Source organism: Clytia hemisphaerica, unplaced genomic scaffold, assembly GCF_902728285.1.
Source record: "Clytia hemisphaerica strain Z4C2 unplaced genomic scaffold, Clytia hemisphaerica genome assembly, whole genome shotgun sequence".
Taxonomy (NCBI): Eukaryota; Metazoa; Cnidaria; class Hydrozoa; order Leptothecata; family Clytiidae; genus Clytia; species Clytia hemisphaerica.
In genome coordinates this window covers 978,136-984,324 of record NW_027104389.1, presented here as the reverse complement: position 1 = coordinate 984,324, position 6,189 = coordinate 978,136, and positions in this window count along the sequence as shown.

Below are 6,189 nucleotides of genomic sequence, written 5' to 3'. Positions count from 1 at the left end.
TATAGAAACAAGAAATCGCAGTCATTAGTTCCCACGGGTGGGAAAGTCAAATTAAGGTATGTGTTCACCTTTCTTGACACATTCTCTTTAATTGATCATATCTTTAGAACAACAAATTTTTATATATCAAAAGTATATATTTTCTGAAAGCCAATAATATTCTCTTTCTAATGGTAACAGTTTCAGCTGAATTTAAAAAACTGGGCAGGATATAATTAAAATCTTAAGAATTTTAACCTTACCTACTTTAAAGAAGTTAAAGTCACCAATAATTTCGCTACTATGTTCCTAATAGATCGAACTAAAAAAGTGTCTTGGGATTTTTTTTGGAATTGACTTTAACTCTTTAAATCCTAAATTCTGTAAAAATATCGATAAAAAAGTAAATTTAAATGTGATTTTTTATTTCAGTTATCTGTAAATTGAGGAAAAACAACTCGGTTAGAAATAAAATCCTAGGACACTTTTTAAGTTTGATCTTTTGGGAATGTCATAAAAAAGAATGAAGTCGATATCTAAATGCTATGGGTGACTTTAACTTCGTTAAAAGTAGTATGGTGTGGTAAAATTTCGTTTTTTTCTACATCAATTTGAAATTTTTAACGAGATGATTGCTGTTTATTTGAGTAATCAGTGAAATGTGTCAAAAATATTACCATTCAATAGAGGGGAGAATAATCATCAGCTAAATTCTCTCTTTTGTCTTTGTTGTTTCCGAAAGAGACAATTATTTGAGTAAATAATCCATCATAAGACGAACTTTGTTTTGAAATTTAAATGGTTATAACTCTGGATCAAAAAAAGATTTTAAGATCGCGATTTTACCAAAATGAAATCCAGTAACTTTTTTTCCACTTTGACTGAACAAAATGTTTTTGACAAAAAATCGGAAAAAAGGTGTACACATACCTTAACACGGTGGGAAGGTACAATTCCCACCCTTGTACTACGCATGCGTAAAGAAAACCACAAGTGAAAATTGGGCCAAAACTGTTCAGATTGCATCCAAATCATAACATTATAAGGGTGTATTCGATCAGTGTGTAACACAACGCTAAAGGTGAGGCGTCCCGCAAGGGCGGCCTCATTCGTTCGCAATGGACTTGCGTCGGAAGGGCTCAGTGGATCGGTGAGACGGGTTTGAGGTCATTAAATTGGCTCTCTAGTACAGCTCCACTGTTGTGACAAAAGTGCCGGGATTCTCAAATTAGCGCAAGTACATGACAGAACGAATGGGAGCTACCGAGCCAATGCTCACGAATGATCGAATACATTTAACAATTTATCAAATACAAATCAAAGCCATTTTCCAAAAACTTGGTGGGGAATCAAAATTTCGGCGTGTGGTTTTCGATAAGATAAGCGAGTGTAAAATGCTAAATCCGACGTGGGATTTTCAATTTAACACGCGAGGAGAGAGGGCCTGAAGTACGAAATTCGACGTGGGATTTTCGATTTAACACGTGACGAACACGCGTATTGTTCGATTCAGCACGCAATGTTTAAAGCGTGTGATCCTGCACTAACCACGTCGGAAATTCAATTATACACGTGTGATTTTGAGGGGTGTGATTTTGCGTTTCCCACCGGCGTAAAAACGAACCGATTCCCGCGCGTGGGATAGCAGTGTGAAATGTATACTTTCACACCGTGTGATTTTCACTTTCACACCGGTGTGATTTGATGACTTCTTCTTGTGGTCCCTGAATCATTTGTCACACTTAGTCTAAGTCAAAATCTTCTAAACTACTATTGACTTTCTCTATTTCGATTTTCAAAAATTATCTTCGGATTAGGTGAGACCTTGATTAATTGTTTTACGAGCCCGACAGACCCTGAAATTTCAAAAGTACATCTTTATTTTCATTGCTTTTCCAGGCTTCAAAATCTATTTCTATGTCGCATTTTTGTCAAGATTTTGCCGCCTTTGTAGGAAATTTCACTGGCGAAATTCCCGTAAAACAAATTAATTTAATCTAAACCACTTTGCAGCTGACTAATATTTCGATCGAATTACAGAAAGATTCCAAACAACTCTTCGTTGCGGCTCGTTTTATCGCATCCAATTAGGTTTTAGTAACTTATTTTACAATCATTAGTAGACTGATGGAGGTAATAAAGATATAGATAAAGGATCCCACTCCTCCTAAAATTCTTAAAAATCCCAAAATAAGTCAAAACTCCTAAAATTCAACAAATTCTCCTAAATTCCTAAAATCTGAAAACTTTATCAAGCATGTAGCTGATTATATTTGTATATTGTATAATCAGACAAAAAACTAAGATTTTTTTCTATCAGTAAAGTCAAACAAAATGGGAGTAAGCTACCTGACCTTGAAACAACATGTTTAAAATATATTTTTGCACTGAAATATTTGAAACAAAAGCCTATGTTTATTGAAAGAGTGCAGACTTTATTCAACAAAGAGGGCTCAAATGTTTAAGAGCAAGGTTTGGTGGTTTGCGCCCTCATCTGTGAATTTTTCACTTGAGCATATTTCTATTTGGTTGAGTTGCAGGAGGCTTTAGAGGCCTATTCTCGCAACTATAGACGCTTACTGATGAGCGTCCCGTCAGCACCTTGAACTGACTAACCAATTACCCTCACATGGCATGGGTTGACTCGGGCGAAGGAACGTTCACTTGCCAAGTGAACTGCCGTGAGTGGGAATCGAACCCTGGCCCCCTGCACAGAAGCCAAGGTTGACTACCACTATACCACGGTACCTAGAATGCACCCCCTGAACTTAGGGGGACTAAACCATTTTTGCTTGATTGGGGGCTGTATTTTAAAAAAAATACTGGGGCTAGCTTGCTAGGGGGTTGAGTGTTGTGTAATAGAACTGGGGGTAGAGCTGATAGGTTACAAATATTTTAAATTATGCTAAAAATCTATGCTGTGGGGAAGGTTTTGACCCCTCTTAACAAAAAACTTTTGCCTGTGGCGCAATAAATTTATTAAGAATTTGCATACAAAATTTCTATATTTTGTTTTGTGAAAGTGGAGGCTAAGTTTTAAGAATTTATCCAGGGGTTTTTTCCTTAGCCTTCCCCCTAAAAAATGCTGGGGGCTGGACCCCTCTGCACACTATGGTATGGCATACATAGGGTTTGTTAGAACGTATTATCTGATACGTAAAGTAATTTTATTTCAGTCTTCCTGTGTGTGATTTTTTTCGGTAGAACATCTTTCTAATGGCTGACTTCAGGTCGATTTTAGAAATTTATTTCTTAAAATTTCCTAAAATCCTCTTAAAAAATTGAAAATTCTACTAAAATTCTCCCAAAATTTAGCCAAAATCCTCCTAAAATTTGTCCTAAGATTAAGATATTCAGGCGTGGGATCCCTGTATCGATGGAGAGAAAACGTCTCGGTAATGACCTAAATGATCGTTGAAATCTTTTATAAATCTATTCAAAACGGCTTTTCTTTGATGTACCATCATTGGAAGCAAAAAAATCCGAAATGTAAATTTATAAGAACAGAAGTGAGAATGTTATCCCGATTGAAATAAACTTATTATGCAAAAAGTTCTTGTTCAAACGCGATACAAAAATAATTTTCTCAAAGTCAGGTTACAAAAGTTCTATGATTTCATGTCGATGTATTTTTGGGTGAACACAGTGCTAATTTTGAGAGTTTCAGCACATTTTACTTGAAAATTTCTTCATTATAAATCTTTACGTCTAAAAGGGAGGGGGTTTTCAAATTCTGATGGATGATGAATTAAAAGGTTACCTAATCGTAATATAGAATTCTTTTTGAAATTTATCGATGATTTTATGAGAGGGGACCCTTAGAAATATAGGATTTTGTGCTTGTTACGGCAACCTTTTTCTTATTTTGATCTACAAAGTTATTATCTCACAATAGAGTGGTTAAAAATCGAACATCTTTTTATTCATTTTTTTATGAACTTAAATATTCCCACGAGTATACCCAAAATTAATCATCTTATTCCCAAAGCAACCAAACAGCTGTTTGCTTCCGATGATAAATCAGAATAGAAAAAAAGGCATTGACTCTCCATCTATCTTTATTACCTCCATGTTAGACTGTACCTTATTGGAACTAATTTTCGCGGTCGGAAAAAAATATCCGAAAAATTGCATTTCGCAGCTTTTTTCATTATTCACAATTCCAGCCATGAGATTGTTTATTGAGCCTTTGGACAACCAGTAAAATCACGCTACATTTTTAATTTGTTCATTGTGTGTTGACAGTTTTCTTTATAAAACATAAGAAAACCTTGCAAGAATAAGCACATAACATCGAATTTGAAATATTCGCTGCTCAGGGAATCTTCGGCAAATTTTGTCATTTTTTACATATTTACTAATGCCAATCTTTCAACTATAACCTATCAAAATTTTGAGGCAGCTGCTATTTTAGATCTAAAGATAATTATAGCAAAGAACCTTCCACAAACAACAAAGAATTCGCAAAATTTGAAGAATAAAGTTTCCCGATAAAATAAAAACTTCTTTTAAAACTATAAAGAAATTATTACTCGAAAAAAATTCGCATTTTACCTAAAAATACGCCAAAGTTTCGTTGGACAGAATAACTTTACTTTAGTTCTTATAATCTATATCTTGACTGATTTTTGCTATCAAGGATTGGTAATCAAAGGAGGCTGATTTGAAAGAAATTTCTAAAGAGTTGTATGACTTCTCTGACTATTACAGAAAAGTTGTTACTCCATCTAATTTTTATTACCTCTATGGGACAACATTATCACTCAAAAATTCATTCCAAATTTACTTAACTCAATCGTTACCGATCAAGAAAGACAGCTCTTCTCACTCCCTATAAAGAAAGGAGGAATTGGGATACCCATTCTATCGGAGACTTGTGACACTCAATTTGAGAACTTGATGTCGATATCATCCCCGATATCATCAGGGTTACAAACACAAACAGCAAATCCCAAGTTGAAACAAACACAATGAAATGTCTTGAAAAGCATGAGAGAGAGAAAAAGAGACATTATAACAATCGAATCATGATCATTGAGCATGGAGATGGAACCTTCACTCCATTGGTTTTTTCTGTTACAAGAGTGACGAGGAAAGAATGCTCAATGTTTCATAAACATATGGCGGACAAGGTCTCAAAGAAGAACGAGGAGAAGTATAGTGACGTGATGAACGTAATTAAATGCAAGTTATCCTTCTCAATACTAAGAGCATCCCTACTTTGCATTCGTCGAAGTAGGTCACATAGAAAGGACACAAAAGTCACTGATGACTTTTCCACAGTATTTTTAAACGCTAACATGCAAGGTTGAGACATATTTCAATTTTTCATACAGTTAGTACCTTTTTGTCAACTTGGAGTTTTATTCTATTGATTAATGGGTCCTAGCAAATAAATGATTTTTTCATTCTGAAATTTTCGCGTCTTTGCCTTTTTGGACAAATTTCTTTCATTTTCCTAGGGGATTTTTCAAATTTTTCGATAAAATTGGAAAAAATTGTATTTCGCGGAAATTAATTTTCGCGGTTTTTAACTCTCCAAATTTTTCGCGGGCTCAAATTTTCGCGATTTTGACGAAAACGCTAAAATTAATTCTAGCAGGGGGGTCTTAATAAGAACGGGGGGGGGGATTTTTTTGTCTCTTAACAATTAGCGGGGGGGACGTCTATTCGGGAGACAAGAGGAGAATCTCGGCTAAAAAAGGACTGTCTGATCAGAAACCGCTAAAAACGAAAGAACTTTTTTTATTTTTCCCACTTGGCCATCCTTAGTCTGTATGTCATATCATATCTATAACTTAAGGTCACACAAGCATTTCCCCGGAGAATCTGTAATGTAAAGGTTATCAAGGTGTTCACCATATGTAATGTTTTATGGAATAAATTTAAAGCATAAATAGTATGTATAAATTAAAGAAAATACAAAATGCTGATATTGGTGCTAAATGCTTAAATGTGCAAAATATTACACCCTGTTTCAATGATCCGGTGAGTATTTCTTAGTACTTGGGTTAAAATGAAAAGGCTATTTTATCAATGGAAGTTTATTGGGAATATCTTATGCTCGTTACTTGGGTTTAAAAGTTTTAATTTTGAATAAGTGTTCCCGCTTCATATCAGACACATGGTTTATATCAGGCCGGTGTGTCTCCTATTGTATTGTTAAAGTGTGTTCGATTTTGTGCTGAGTAAACAAAAAATTGTTTTATG